This window comes from Nomascus leucogenys, chromosome 2, assembly GCF_006542625.1.
Source record: "Nomascus leucogenys isolate Asia chromosome 2, Asia_NLE_v1, whole genome shotgun sequence".
In the NCBI taxonomy this organism is placed as follows: Eukaryota; Metazoa; Chordata; class Mammalia; order Primates; family Hylobatidae; genus Nomascus; species Nomascus leucogenys.
In genome coordinates this window covers 45,447,499-45,463,787 of record NC_044382.1, presented here as the reverse complement: position 1 = coordinate 45,463,787, position 16,289 = coordinate 45,447,499, and the positions used below count along the sequence as shown (strand labels likewise).

General features: G+C 51.3%; 1 protein-coding gene across 3 annotated transcripts in view; it reads right to left on the bottom strand.

The window, feature by feature from the left end:
• Positions 1 to 16,289, bottom strand: part of FSTL4 (follistatin like 4) — a 420,631-nt gene that overhangs the window by 55,616 nt on the left and 348,726 nt on the right. The gene's annotated exons all lie outside the window — the stretch shown is intronic.

Below are 16,289 nucleotides of genomic sequence, written 5' to 3'. Positions count from 1 at the left end.
CAAATGGGATCAGGCTTTGGGGGAGAGTCAGCGGCCCACTGATGGGACTGGCTCCCTTTTGCTCTTCCCTCAAATCTGTGCGCTCAGGGAGGCTGGGGCAATAGCCAGAGGTGGCATGAGCTGAGGGAGGCAGGCTGACTCTGGGTGCAGTGGGTACTATTTTGTCTATTCCCTATTCATGCTTACGACTCTACTGGGACCTGAGGGACCCCAACAGATGTATCCCCCTGATGTGGAACAAAGCAGAGTTGGGAGCTGAGCTCTGCTATTCTGCGGGACGCTTGTGAGCTGTGACCAGGCAGCAGCAGCCCTGCAGGCAGCACATCTGTGCTCACACCCTCTTGCCCGTGTGTATGGGAGAGGGGAAGAGGGAGCAAAAACAGCCGCAGGTGCAAGGCACAGCAGAGCAGCTGAATTGAAAGCAGGGCCCTGAGGTCAGACCCTGAGCAGCAAAGCCCTCCCTCCTCCACAGATGCTGAGTGGCTCTGCCCTGGGCTCACAAAGATGAACAAGATATGCTAGGTGCTTCATCAGTGCTGTTGGATGGATGAGAAATGGAGAAAATGAAATAAAGATGTAAAAGAGCCAGTAGGCCGGTGGGGAGGGGACAATCACACACAGGAAAAATGTGACTAACGGTGAAGGAACCCTCAAGGAAAGATAAGCACCGAGCGATGGATGCAGACGCAACTGGCATAATATTTTACCAACATTAAAGTGATGCATTTCAAGTTCCCCCTTAAATGAAGTTCTGCTCACTACCCTACCACCTCCGAGTCATGAGGCTTATTGCCCAGGGCAGGAGAGAGAAGGCACTAACTCTGTAGCATGACCCGGGCTTTGGAGAGGGGAAAGAGAAAGAATGAGAATTTGCTAAAATGGTTTAGCTCCCACCGTACTCTGTGGGTCTGTAGGTCTCAGATCGCAGCATTCTCCCCAAGAGTGGAGGAGGCATCCTTTCCTCATCAGATGACCACAAGGCTCCCCTGGGCCACGAGGCTTTGTGCCACTGCTCCTGCCACCTGGGGCAACCACATGTGTCTGGGCAGAGAGCCAGAACCACCTTGGCTCCTGGTATGGAAACAGGCCCAATTTTCCCAGATAACTGAAGCTTGAGAAACTTAAATTTGTTTTATCTGAGTTCTTTTAACAGGAAACCAACCACCAGGCCTCCTAGATCACTGCATCCGGACAATGAGACACACCTGCTGCTTGTTGACCATCTCCTGTCTTACCCCTCCCTAATTCTCTGCTATCTAAACCCCCAACTTTAGACAGACAGATGGATTTGCGGCTGGTCTCCCATTTCCAGGCTGATGTCACTGAGATTAAAGCCTTTCTTCCCTGGCAATATTTCATCCACTCGGTGATGGACTTTCTGTGAGGTGAACAACCAGACCTAGGCCGAACCCCTGGTGTTCAGCAACATCATATCTGGACCTGAGAAATGCCTTGGGCTGCCAGACCAAGGTCCAAAGGGAAGTGCCCCTGGCCTCAAGGGGCGTGGAGGCCAGTGGTGGCTGTGGGAGGCCTTGCTTGGGGTAGTATCCTGACCCCCGAGTCCACCAGGCTGTGAGCCCAGATCATGAGCACACCCAGGGCTGAGCTCAGCTTCGAGTGACCTCAGACAGGGCAACTCAGAGTCCCTTGCAGTGGGAAGTGAGGCCGCAGTGCACCACCACGCTGCTTCCCTGGACACTCAGAAGCCAGCCGGGGAGAGCAGCTGGGACGTGGGGTGGAAGCTAGAGACACAGAGCAGTTTTTAGACAGAGCACTACTTACGTGGACTGTTAAAATTGTCAGCTCGTGCTGATCTTTACAATGGATTGAGCATTTAGTTGTGTTTTTCTCCCAGTGGGGTGAGGCTTGTGAAGTCAGGTTAGTTACAAAAGGAACCTAGATTTTCCCTGCACGTCTGATCTGTAGTCAGACTAGAAGGAAAAGACCAATTGGGCTGTCGGGGAGGGGCTCTTGGAGGCAGCAGCAGGGCTTCCCCTGGGCCCTAGAGATCCACTTCTCAGGTGCGGCTCCCCAGCCACCTGTATCATATCTCTGGGGGTGGGTAATTAAAACAGATTCTTGCCCCTCTGCCTCAGGCTGATGCAGACTCTCTGGTGGGCTGGGTGGACGTCCAGATTTTAACAAGCATCCCAAGGGGTTCTGTGGTGGCCTGAGAACCACCGTGTTACAAGATGAGAAGGGCTCTGGGGACATAGAGAGGCGGAATGCAGGTGGGAGACTGGGAGACGAGGCAGTCTGGGAGGCTGGGGTTTCCTGGGGCTCTAGACACAAGGCTAGGAGCGTGGCCCCTCATATGGAACACAGGACTGATGGGAAAGGTAGGATCCCCTCCTCCATGTGGCCCCAAAGTCATATATTCCAAGCAGCTCTAGCAAAAGGTCTGCAGGAGCCTCAAACATGGGGCTAATAGGAAACAAAAATCCAAGTGGGAGACGGAAGCCTTCTGTGTCCCTCTGGTCCTCTGCCGGCTGGGATAACTGGCTGCTGCATCTTCCCTGAGTTATTCCCAGTCATTTGTATGTAGAAGATGTGTACTTTGCGCAGGAAAAACTCACGCAAAATTAGAATGTATGAATACTGATAGAACCATCGTAATTCTGCTCCTGTCAGCTACACGAATATTAACCAAACAGCAAATATTTGGATCACTTAAAGTTTAATTAAATGAATGTTTTATTAGATTTAATTTGTGTCAATATTACCCAGCTCCTTTCACAATTCTGAAGGGATTTATGGCTACTGAGCCCTCTCCTTCCACCCTCACTCCCAGTTATTTCCTGGTCAACAAGCCTCTCCCTGGCGGGTCCTCCTTCCTTGCTAAGTGGCAAGAGTAGGACTAAGTGGCTTCCCAGGGTGACTTCCAGGGAGAGTAAAAAATGAGACAGCATCATGTGCTGGGCCCCGAGTGAGCAGGGCAGGCCACCTGGCTCCCAGGCCTGGCTCTGCTGCTGACAAGCTCAGTGGCCTTGGCAGCTCCCTTCCTGTCACTGGGCCTCAGTTTAGACATGGATACAATGAGGGCTTGGGCCCCCTCCTCGCTTTTGACTCGGAGCCGATTATTCTATGTTCATGTCCCCGGAGACCCCCCTGAGTCTTGCAAGTGCTTCCACTGCCTCTTTTCTTGCCCCTAAGTGTCATCTGCCCCTGTTCTTTGCCCACTTACCCATGATGGTAAAAGTGACACCTCAAGTGGCAGCACCAATGGGTGCCAAGTCCCACTGAGGCTTCCCTCCTGACACCCTTTGAGGACTCCCCTGCCCCATCCTAGGCCCCCTATAGCCTCCTGCATGCTCACCCCTCCAGTTTGCCCCTGCTGCCTGCAAGTCTCTTGTTGCTACTGGCAGAACAAGGTACATCTCAGCCCTGCTCAACAGCTGTCAATGGCTCCCTATTACCCACAGATCACCACATAGAATCCAGAAGAGTCCCCAGTCTTGACCCTGCTGTGTCTCCAACATTATTTACCACTGCTCCAGCTGGCTCTCCATGGCATTTGTGTCTTCAGACCTCAGCGTGGGCCTGCTTGGCACCTGCTACTCATCCATTCTGAGCTCCTCACATTATTGGCCCCTCCTCCAAGATGACCTCATGGGATGTTTCTGGGACCCTGAAGTTTTAATGTAAAGAAATACTTGGACAGATATTAGGTGAAGAAGATTGAAAGAGACTGTCCTGGTGAATTTATCAGAACTTTTTCAGGCTTAGTAACAGAAACACTCAGAAATGCTCAACTATTAATAGCTTAGGGGGAAAAAGGTGGTTTAGTTCCCACAATGGGAAACCTAAGGGAGGTGGAAGAGGTTGCAGGCATCCAGGGCCTTCGACAGTGGCATTCTCTACTTGGTTGCAAGATGTCCATTGGTGGCCCCATACTCACATTGTTTCTGTATGTGGGATCCCAGAAGAAGGGACCAAATCTTGCCTGAGAGCCCTGGAAAAAGCATGGGGGAGCTCTTATTGGCCACATACAGCTCCCGTGTTCTTCCCTGAAGCAAACACTGAGGGCAAGAGGACTGAATATTGTGCATGTATGGGACTGATTGGCCCATCAGGCCTGGGCCATGTGGCCACCTCCAGGGGCAGGGACTAGGTGTTTGGGCTGGGGTAAAATGTCTAATGGAAAGGGTATATTGGGCAGATGGACACCCTGTGACCATCATAGGGATGCAGAGAGGGCCCCCTCCCTTCCCGCCATCTGCATCACAACTGCATTGGGAAGCCTGGGCATCGTACGTGATCAGGGCAGATAGCCGCAGTCATACAGTGAAGACAGTAAGAATCATCAGAACTGAAACCTGATTTAGGCTACTGCAGTCCTGCCTCCACCCTGCGCCTTCTCTGGAGAGTGATGGGGGCAGCTTTCACAGGGAGGAGATGTGGCCCAACGAAGCAAACTCCACCATCCTGTTGAGCCTCACATCCTGATGGCTAGGGTCTGGAATTTGTGGAGATGGCCTTCTGTGCTCAGTGATCACACATCTCCTGAACGTCACCTGCGCCAGCCACATCTGCAGGGCTGTGGACCAGCTAAGCCCCAGGCCTGGTCTCTGCTCTGGTGGGGAGCCAGGTCACATGAGAGGAAGATGAAGATGCCACATGCAGCCCTCTAGGGGGCAACGAGTGGTCCTTCGGGCTCCTGGCTGTGGCTCCAATGCCCCCGTGTTGACTGACCATCTGTGGGCTCATTAGCCACTATGTGGGAAGGTTTCCAAGGTCCCTGGAAGACCAAACGAGATATGCCCAGCACTCAGAGTGTGACTGGGGGTCAGTGAGAGAGGGCTCGGCCAGACGCTGTGTCTGGGGTGAGAATGTGTCTACACATAGAGGCTGGTGTCTTTGGAAAGAGAGGGCTGGGCTGGGGGTCACAGCAGCCCATCAGGGAGCTTGTCTGGCACTGCTGGGCAGAAGTCTGTGCCCACAGAGGGACTGACGCCCTGCTATGAGAACTGGCATTGGAGAGCTGCTCTGCAAATAGGGAATCTGAGGAGGGCAATGGAGTTGGGGGGTTCTCAAAGCTCAGGGCTTCCCATGATACCCCCTGGGATGAAAAGACATGGGTCACACTGCAGCGATGGCCCAAGTCAGTGTGGGTTGGTTGGCATAAGACAGAGCTTCCTGGACCGCTAGCTAGGCTGCATGTCCCACAGTGGGATTCTGGGCAGGGCTGTTTGGCACTCTGGTGCCTAGCACAAGGCGTGGCACACAGTAGGTGGGCTCAAGGCCATGACCTGTCTCTCTAGGCCCTTCAAACCAGTGCAGTAGCATACCCTTGGTTTTCCAGACACGAGATGCCACAAACACCCGTCCTCACCTTTCTCCCTGAGTCTTGGAGCTTGGAGAGAAGAGGCAGTCACAGGGAATTAATGGGCTTACCATAAGCAGGCTAACAAACACCCTTCCTGAAAGCAGGAGGCCATAACATTTCAGTTGTTGGAGAATTGGGTTTTAGTTCCTATTACAGCTTTCCCTTAATCTCAGGCGCTATTTCTCACACTGACTTGAACTCGATGAGACACTCATAAACCCATCAGCACCCTCTCAAACAGGATTCTGGTGCTTTGTAGCGATAGAAATTAAATTTCTCAAATTCTTGTCAAGCTGGTGTTAGTTTTCTTACGTCAGAAACACACTAATGGAACACATTCCTACTTGGATATTTGCCATTTTTCAAATGATGCCGTTGGTGAAAAAAACCCTGTCAAAAGCTCAGTAACCTGCCTGCACATCAATATTTTTGACTGAGCCTCGGAGGGCAAACTCAGGCTCAGGGGCCTGCTTGGGAATTAGGGCAATTTGGAGAGAGCACAGGCCAGGCGCTTAGACACATCTCTGTAACTGCGGCCTCTTCCCACATTGTTCTCCTTCTAAATTAATGTGCTTTCCTGAAACAAACCCCTCAGATGACCTGGGTGCCACCAAAGAAGCTGTGGCATTGGAGTGACAAAGTCTATTGATTTGGTCCCATCCCTGTGACCAGAGTCACACTGTGAAGTTGGTGAGTAGGGGAGGAGCCAAGGTGGAGTGCGCATGCCCAGTGTCTCCTGAACAAATAGGGCAACGTCTCCTGGACCTTGTGACTTTGGCTGGTGTTTACAGAGTGAAGCTGCTTTGGCGTATCCTGGTGAGCCGGGCAAGGCGGGTGGGAGGGATGGTGTGCTTTTTGTCTCTTCTGTTCCCTCTACCAGAGATTGTCACTCTGGGATCCTTTCAAATAACTGCTGAATCTTTGTGGGTGGGAGGCTGGGGACAGGATGTCTTAGAGCCTTTCATCTTGACATTCCTGTTTAGAGCACCAGGGTGCATCCAGCCTGCACAGGTGGCTCTGTATTAGCCAGACTTGCCCCAAAGCCACACAAGAGAGCACTTACATCTGTCCCAAATCTCCTGTTTCCTTATGTGTAACCAGATTCAGTCTTCCTGCCATTGTCATTCCCTCTTGCTTGCTTCATTCTGGGGATGGCAATAAAATTACTAGTTAATTACCTGCGGGTCAGTGGGTAATTTACTTTTTCAACTGGCCTATGTTGCTTGATGTTGCTTCAACTTTTATCACAGTTTAGTTATCAAGTTCTGCTCTCTGGTGTGAACAAACACCTTTGTAAGCTTCATAAAGGCAGAGACTATATCTGTTTTATTTATGTTGTATCACCAGCACCTGATACAATGCCTACCATGCAGAAGGGACTTAATAAGCAGTTGTAAGCAAGTGAAATATTAGGGTAGTGCTCAGTCAACAAGTATTTATGGAGCTGGTACCAGGAGCCAGGATACAGTGGGGATACACTGGCAAGAAAAACAGGCCCGGTGCTTGCTAACCTGGAGCTCATGGCTTAGCAGAGAAGACAAGTGTTAAGTGGGGAGGGAGAGCAGAGGCCTGAACCTGTCTACAGACCCCAGGTTAAGGGCCCGTGACTCCTGTAAAGCCTGGTTGCCCTCTTTCTTGGTAAAGCCCTCCCTGTGTGCCCAGCAGACCTGTGTCCTGCTATCAAGACATCCCAGTCTAGTGTAGTATCCTCCTTGTTTGCAGGAGGGGCCGGCCTGTGCAGGGGCAGGGTTACCTGGGCATCCCTCTGGGCCCTGGGGTTCCATTTAGCCTCCTCTGGCCAATACATCTTTTTGGTTTTGAGAAAACTAAACCTCAATGTGACTGCTATGTGCAGACGAACAGGAAGTTAGAGCAGAACTCAGTGCCCAGGGGCTGTGACATCACCATCCTGGGTGTCATGGGGTGCCACAGTGTGGCAGGCAGGAGAGGCATCCATCAGAAGGAGGAAAGCATCCGTGCTGAGGTGGAGAGCACAGGGCCTCCTGGTCAGCAGGGGCATGGCTGTCGCAGTGCTGCATACCAGCTCTTCCACCTCCGCTGGTTCCTGTATGTGGGGTAGCCTTGGTCAGCTCGGCCAGTCTATGGGTCTCTTCCACCCTCCTGGGTCTACACCCAAAGATGATGGGCATACCTCTGCTCAAGATATTTGCAAAAGGAAAGTATCTTAACTGCCTATTACTTTGGTGTCTTAAGGAGGAAAATAATGTATTACCTTATATAATTATACAGAGCTACTCAGAATTTACAAAAATTCATACAGATCTCTAAGGTTGGATCCAGAATCTCCTGAGCAAGTCAGTGGAGAAGAGCAAAGAGTTTTTACCTAACTAGCAAGAGGGGGCCATGCTGTGTGTTTCCAAATGCCAGCTCATCTTCCAATTCCTGTGCACTCATTATGACTATTTCCTGGCCTCTCTTGGAGCCAGAATGGGGCCATGTCATCGGGTTTGACATGGTAGGTGATGGGAGGTGACCATGCCTGGCCACACAACCTCTGTGTCATTGTCTTGGTTAGGTTTATGTGTTGCCTTGACTGGGCCACAAGGCATCCAGATATTTGTTTGAGCATTATTCTGGGTGTGTCTGTGAGGGTGTTTTTGGGTGAGATTGACATTTGAATCAGTAGACTGAGTAGAGCAGATCGCCCTCCCCAATGAGGGCGGGCCTCATCCAATCCTTTGAAGACCTGGATAGAAAAAATGAGCCTGGGTAAGAGGGAACTCCTCCTGTCTCACTGCTGAGCTGGGACATTGGTCTTTTTCCTGCTGTCAGACTGAAACTGAAACACTGGCTTCAACAGAAGCCAATGTTTTATTGGTTCCATAGAAGACATATACATCTTCTGTTGGTTTTATTTCTCTGGAGGATAACACAGTCATCATCCATGCTCTCCTCTCCCCGCCTTTGGAGGCTGTGTGGTCATGCATTTGATGAGAGTGAAGAACATGGTCTAGTCACTGTTTAGGGAGAGCTGCGTGACCCCATCAGACTTGATGAGGATGGGAAACCAGCCTTTACTGTATTACACTACTGAGATTTTGGGATTTCTATAGCAGCTGGTGTTAATTACATAACACACCCCCTCAGAAGGGAAAGAAATACCAGTTAACGTATTTCCATTGAAGAAGTCATAAGGAAATGGGAAAGAGACTTTTGAGAGGCCAAGTCATCCAGGTCAGGAACCTTCTGAGAATGTTCTAACAAGAGTAGATCCAACTTTGGCTCCAATCCCCAGAATACCTTCTGTACAGGGAGCTCACTCCTTCACCCCACATCTGTATCTGTTGCTACAGCGTCTAAACTGCTGGACTGAGGGAGCAAGGGCTTGGGGGAGGGGGGTGTCTCAGAGTAGGCTGGCAGAGAACATGCAAACAAATTACACAGTACAATAAGCATTATGGATAGAAAGAACAAGATGAGAGAATACCAAGAGAGTACCACGGCTATTAAGATGTGTGTATGTGTGGGGTGCTGGTGTTGGGGGAAGCCTCTTTGAGTAGAGAATATTTAAGTGAAGATCTTTAAAATAAGAAGAAACCAGCCAGGCCAAGAATGGGAGCAAGGACATTCTACTTAGAGAAAACAGCCCATACAAAGGTCTTGAGGCAGGGTGGGGGCTTGGAGTGCTCTGGGAGCTGAACTAGACCAGTGCAGCTGAAGCACAGGGCACAAGGCAAAGGCATGTGGCACAGATGCGGTCAGAGGCAGGAAATAGCCAGTTGGAGCGGGCAGAGCAAGGTAAGGACTGATGGCTTTAATTTAAGGAGATGAAAAGTGATCAGAAGGATTTTTTTTTTTTTTTTTTTTTGAAGAGGAGTCTCGCTCTGTCACCCAGGCTGGAGTGCAGCGGCGCAATCTTGGCTCACGATCAGAAGGATTTTAAGTCAATCAGGGATGTGACATGATTTGCATGCTAAAGGATCACTCTGGCTGTTGTGCGAATAACGGACTGGTGGGAAAGAGGGAAAAAATGCAGGGGGACCATTTAGGAGGCCAAGGCTGCAGTTCAGGAGAGAGACAGGTGGTGACTGTGGAGATGAAGAGGAAGGGACAGGGCTGGGAAATAGTTTGGATGGGGGGGGGAGAAAAGAGGGTGTCAGGAATGACTCCCGTGTTCCTGACTTGATCCTCTTGCATAATATGGTGTGATCTCCTGTGGTGAAGCAGGCTGGGAGGGGAGGTCCAGGGACCCCACACAACCTTGAGGTCCCATCTTTGTCTTGATGATAACCCCTTAAGCTTCCCAAGGCATTTGATTTGAAATGTAATTTGGGATCGCTTTCTTGGCTTCCTCCAGTGAATGAGATTTGAAGATGATTTCTAAACTGTCGCATTCTTGTTACTAAAAACCCTTCTCTAAGGAAGCAGAAGAGATGCAAGTCTTTATCATCTGGGTCGCTGTCATCCCAAGTTTCCTGGGGTTGGACTGTGTTGAGCAGCAGAAGGCAGACACAGAGCCTCCCCCACTGCATCCCTTCACTACTTCCACCCCACAGCACAGGCTGTGCCCTCTCCAAATGGGGACTGTGCTTCACACACAGGAAGGGGAGAAGCCACTGGGTCCTGAAAGAACATGAATAAATATAACTTGTTTTCTGTTTAATTATCCAGTCTCCTGAGAATGCTCAGTCATGGCTGTGTTTTGTAAACAGGCATCTGCAGACCATTTTGAACAGTTTACATCAGTGTATTTGTTTTTGATTCCAATTTCCTGAGTGTGCCACAGTGCTGATGAACTCCTGATGAGGGGTTCCTGTGCCAGCCATCAGCTCTGCTGCTCCCAGGGACCACGGAGCTCCTGCTGCCTTCTTTTTGTAAAGGAAACATTGCTCACAGCCTCCTGGCCCCTCTCTAAGCACAGCTCCCAGGGACCTCCGCCCTCCACCTCCTGGTCCAGGGGGAGCCGTGATCAGACTCTGTTTCCCACTATGGGAAACTCCTGGTACCCTGTTTTCAGGGCTCACCTGAGAAGCTCTTACAGCTTGTTTGCTGAATATTTAGTAAAATGGCAGGGAGCTCGGCTGACCCCAATTGTTGGAAGGGCAGGGGCACTGGCCCCTGATGGCCTGATTTGGACTTTGGCAGAGGGGTTCAGGAGTGGGGTTTGGAAGAGCCTCATCCCTCTCCAACTGGTAACACTGTGGGCATGAGCAGAAAGCGGAAACGTGGAGTAAGGAAGCCCTCTGGGGGCAGTGGTAAGAAAGGAGGCTGGAGATGTTGGGAGGAGGGCTGGCGGGGCCTGTGGTCTGGTAAGGAGTCCACATTTGATTTTCTAAGAAGCTGTTGTAGGATTCTAGGCAGGAGACTAAAATGGTCTGATTTACACCTTTAAAGACCATCTATGTATTGGTTGAGATGGTCTTCAGCTGCATTAACAGAAAATCCTGACTGGAAATGGGGCTGGCTAATTTGGAAATTCTATCTCCATCATGAGAAGGCCCCACTGCATGTTTCCTGGGCAGGTTAATTCCATGGTTCCAGAATGTCCTCAAAGCCTCAAGCTCTCTCTTTTCTGCAGTCCTCAGCACGCTGCCTTGATGCCTGTCGGGGTTACTGGGAAGCCTACAAACAGGTGGAGGCATCACACGTAGGTACATATCCAGTGGAGAGGATGTGAGTTTTAAGAACTACAAACTAAAAATAAAATCCTAAGACATCCACCAAATGGATGGACCCCCCTCTTAGCCAAGAGGACCCCAGAAAACTCTTAAAAACTGAGTTCCCAGCCATGAGGGGAAAAAAGGTTGGACACGCCTTGTTATATCCACTCCGTTTTGCAGTTTAGACACAACAATGGACGAGCATTCACGTTAAAACAGAGCTCATGAGAGTGACAGGCCAGGCGCGGTGCTCACGCCTGGAATCCCAGCACTTTGGGAGGCTGAGGCGGGTGGGTCATTGAGGTCAGGAGTTTGAGACCAGCCTGGCCAACATGGTGAAACTCCGTCTCTACTAAAAATACAAAAATTAGCTGGATGTGGTGGCACGCACCTGTAATCCTAGCACTTTGGGAGGCTGAGGCAGGCGGATCACTTGAGCTCAGGAGTTCAAGGCCTGCCTGGGCAACATGGTGAAACTCCATCTCTACAAAAAATACAAATAATTAGCTGGGCATGGTGGTGTGTGCCTGTAGTCCCCGCTACTCAGGAGTCTGAGGTGGGAGAATTGCTTGAGCCTAGGAGGCGGAGGTTGTAGTGAGCTGAGATTGCGCCACTGGACTCCAACCTGGGCAACAGCAGAGTGAGACCCAATCTCAAAAAAAAAAAAAAGTGACAGAATAGACTCTTTGTGGTAATAAAATACCAAATTATAAATGCGACCTAAGGCCATGCCAGGCAAGGGTTAAGTCTCGCACCCCTATGCTTGAATAAACGGCGCTCTACCTGCCACGAGGCTTTTCCTTTCCTCCAGCAGCTAAACAAGCACTGGCCTTGAGATAAGCAATGCTGGAACAACTGCAGCTCCCCTGGAGGCCGACTCACTGCCCCAGCCCCTGTTCTACAAGTCACAACTACAGCTTCGACTGGACGAGAGACTGATTTCAGTAACTTTCTCCTGATAAGAGGACCACTGACCCTGGACTGATTCTGGCTGCTTTACACAGGCTGCACACTTGAGTGCCTTTGCATCCTGAAAAGACCTTTTCACCTATAGGGCCTAATTGTAATAGAGTTAAATGTTAATTTTCCACTCCAAAGTGAAAATGGGTCGTATGTTACATGCATGTTTGTTCAATACACATGTGCCAGGACCACCTTCCTAAATATCCACAGCTCCTCCTGTAACCTGTAGAATATGTCTACTTGGCCAAGCACATTCAGCATGAAGCTCCCACCACAATCCCTTCTCCTTCCAAGTGCCTGTCTCTGGTCTTTGCTGCAGGCTGCACTGCCCAGCCTGTGGGATGGTCACCTTGCAGGCTGTAATCCTTTATAAGGAAGAAAGTCTCCTTTTCTAAATTGACACTTGTGTGATTTTTTTAAGTTAACAAAACAAAGAAGCTTCTCCGAGAGGCCCCCAGCTGACTTCCCTGCAGGTTCATTGGCCAGATCTGTGTCACATCACTCCTAAACAACTGTGGAAAAGCCACCCTGACTGGCAGCAGGTGGTGTGGGGGGAGGTGGGCAAACAGGTTCTGTCAGGAAGGAGGGAGGGGCTGAGGGTGTTGGGACAGCACTTTGTTGGTTTGGTGTCGGGGGGTGGGTGATAGAGGAGGCTGGAACCCAGGCATGGCGCTCCGGACCGAGCATGGCTCTGAGAGCAGGTGCTGGGGGCGGACTGATCAGGCCACCTGCTGGAAGAGGGGCCAACAGGCTTGACTGGATGGGGAGATTGAGGGAAAGGGAGGAACCCAGGATGAATACTGGGTTTTTGGCCTGAAAAACTGTGTGGGTGTTGGTTCCCTTTGCTGAAAGGCTGAGGGTTAAAGTAGACATTTCAGCTGAGATGCAGAGTTGTGTCTTTAACCATGAGAGGTGGGCTGAGGGGTGGTCAGTTGGATATGGGAGTTTGGGGCTCAGGAGAGTGGCCTAGGCAACCTTGAAATTCATTGATAAGTAATACTTAGAAACACCGGCTCCCATGAGATCCCTGGGGAGAGAGTGTGGAGTGAGGAAAGAGATCTTAGGGTGGAGTTCTGGGACCCCCAATGTTTAAAGGCGAGCGGATGGGCAGGGGCCAGTGAGGAGGGTAGGGCTGAGGAAGGAAGGGCCAAGGAGGGTGTGGGTCAGTTGTGCCCAGTGTGGCGGAGAGCTCCAGGTGGATGAGGAGTGAGATTTGACCATGGGCTTGGCAACGCAGAGGTCATTCGGGACCTCTAACGTTTCGTTAGAGCACTGGGGAATGAAGCCATCTTTGGAACGGGTTGGACAGAGAACAGGAGGTGAGAAGGTGAAGAGGCATTCTTTAGAAGGGTTTCATCATGATGGAGAGCAGACACATGGGATGGTAGACAGAAGGTCAAGGAGATTGGGTTGTTATGTTTTTAAGGTGTTGTGTTTGTATGCTAGTGGGAGTGATCAGATAGAGAGGGAGAATTGTATGCTGCAAAAGAGAGAAGGGAGAATTTCAAAAGAAAAGTCTCTGAGTGGGTGAGGCGGGGGCATGGAGCCTGAGTGGTGGCCCAGCCTCTGATGGGGCAGAGACCTTGTGCATTGTGACAGAAGGTGGGCAGAGCCTGGAGTACAACGGGGATGCGGGGAACTGAACCCAATGGTGCAAAGATTGGGTAAAACCCATTTGGTATACATTAGTGCTTCTCAACAGAAAGTGAGTTTTCTCAAGAGACATTTGGTAATGCCTGGAGGTATTTTTGGTTGTCACAACTTGGGGAGGGGGTGGTTTCTTACTGGCATCTGGTGGACGCAGCCTGAGGATGCCATGGAACAGCCCAAAATACACAGAACAGTCTCCATGACAAAGAACTAAATGGCTCCAAATACCAATAGTGGCGCCGTTGAGAACTGTGCTGTGTATTAATAACCACAATGTTAGCAATAAAAATGTGACTTTCACACCCTTAAAATAAATTCTTATCTTTCGTATGTTGGGAGTGGCTGCCCACCCACTGCCCTGCCCTAGGCAGGGGAGATCGCCTGTGTGGATACATCCCTGTCCTAACTCACCCGTGTCTTGGTGGTTACACTCTGGGGAGGCCCCCTGTCATTCTTCATCCTGAGCTCGACAAGGCCAAACTTTGCCCGGGGGTGTGGCTATCACATTCTCCTGCAGACACCAGGCTTGGGGGGCCCACCTGCCGTTCCTGGTGGTGGAGGTCTCTGTGCAGGCAGCTGACTGGGAGGGAGACTCAGAAGAGTGGGTGTCACCACCATCATCATTGTGACATAAAACCAATTCCTTTGCCTTTGCCAAAACCTTTTCTGTGTTAGGCAGACGCGTGGCAGCAAAGTTTCAAAGTATTGGGATGCGAGAAATCTCTTTCCCTTATATGGGACATTTCTCTCTCTCTTCATCTTGGGTAGGTTCTTTAAATTATCTTTCAGTGAGAACCCTATCATGTCATGTATGCTTTGTCCAAGGACAGGTCTTGGTAAGAAAAAGGCCTCCTGTTTCCTCTCCAAAGACTCCTCTGCCATCTGTCAATTTGGAAATCTCCACATCTTGACCCATGGCAAATTGCTTCTCAGCAGCACTGATGTGGCACTCGCCTTAGGAGGCACAGGCAGAGGCTGCCAGCTGGCTGAGTGAACGATCCATTTTAGGGATGAATGAACCAAAATCTCATCCACTCTTCCCATTTTAACAATTACAGCCAGGTGCCCTCCCACTCCTCTGAAGCCACACTTTTCTCTTCGTCCCCTCTGTGCTGCTTCCAGTAGGGACCTCAGCATTAGGTGGCAGGAGGTGGCCTCTTCCCTGGGAATGCTGGCCATAGGGTGGGTCTGTGCAGCACCACCTCGTAGGCCCCTTCCCCCCACATCATCTCGGAGGGAGCGGGCTCCTCTGCCTGGCACTGAAGGCCTGCTAGCACCTGATTTCCAGCCTCATCTCCCACAACTCACACTGAGCTGGACACAAGTGGAACTGCCGGCCACTCTCCAAATGTCCTGGGCCTTCCCCTATCGCTGGCCACCAGGGAGGGCACCACCTCACAGAGGAGCTCAAAACTACGTAAATATGCCCACATCATCTCAACTCAAACTGGGCAGCTGAAAGTCAATGTGAAAGTTCCAGGCTTTAGTGACATCTCTGCCCTGCCCTTACCCCACCCTGCCTCTGGAGGTGACACAGGTGTGGTGACTGCCCTGCACCCAGTGAGGATGCCTGTCTGGGGCCTCTGGGGCAGGGGTGGGGCAGGACACAAACCCACAAAAATAAATTTCAATGATCACAAAGGTAGGGGTGAAACTAAGGGTTTGAAAAAGTATCTTTTGACAAATTTGTCATGTGGTGGGTTGGGTTTTGGAGAATTGGCCTGTAGTCTGAATGCAGGGAGTCACTCCCCCTCCCACTAGGGACCCACGGGCTGGCAGGAGATGCTCCACGGGCTGCCCCTCCCCCAGCACCCCTGAACAGCTGGTCATCCTGGACCTGATGCCACTGACAGGCCTGTCCCATGTGGGGATGTGAGAGCGGAGGCCCAGAGAGGTACTGTGGTACTGTGGACACTAGGGTGGGGGCCCTCTCCTAGGGGCCTCATTTGCTGTGCTGAGTGTGGTTGGGACTTCACAGCCTACCACCCACATGATGGGGGATTGTCGAATGGCTCCAACCAAAATGTACTCTCCCTAGAGGCCAAGTCCTGGTCATGTTGTCCCCACCCAGGCCCACAGTGGAGTGGCTGAGCCCTCGCTAAGGGTGAGCGCACTATGACTACACAGCTGGCAGCCCCGAATCCCACCGCCTGAGCCCGAGCACTCCCAGGAGGCCCTCACTGGACACCGTGAGCCCAGCCAGCGCTGGCCAGACAGCTCTGAGCATGCAGAGCGCAGACCCCAGGTGTGGGGGCCCCTGTAGGCAAACCCAGGGTACGCAGACCACAGCACGCACACCCAACGTGGCTGCTGACTATTTTCAAGGTCCTGACCTTGGCAGCTTCTACAGACGGATTCGGAAGTTGTGGGCAGAACGGCTTTGTGCTGTCCTGAAACAACACTCTGGTTTAATGAGCTCCCTGTACACGCAGGGCAATTGTCAGTGAAATCTGCCCATTAAAGTGCATGTGGTTTGGAAGGAGGCTTGGCCCTCTCCCGGCTGAGGCTGAGGCTCTGCCCGGCTCCTGCTTCTCCACCCTTCCCCGGGGCTGCCGTCCACATGGGCTCGGAGAGAAGGTGGTGAGCCAGGAATGCTGTGGAGCAAATCGCTGCATGTCAGCAGAACCTGGGATTTAGGATGCCTCTGTCCCTCTGTGAGAAGCAGGTGAGGCAGCTGCCTAAGCTCTGCCCAGTCTGTCACTGATTAAGGAGTGGGGGAGTCCGTGGCA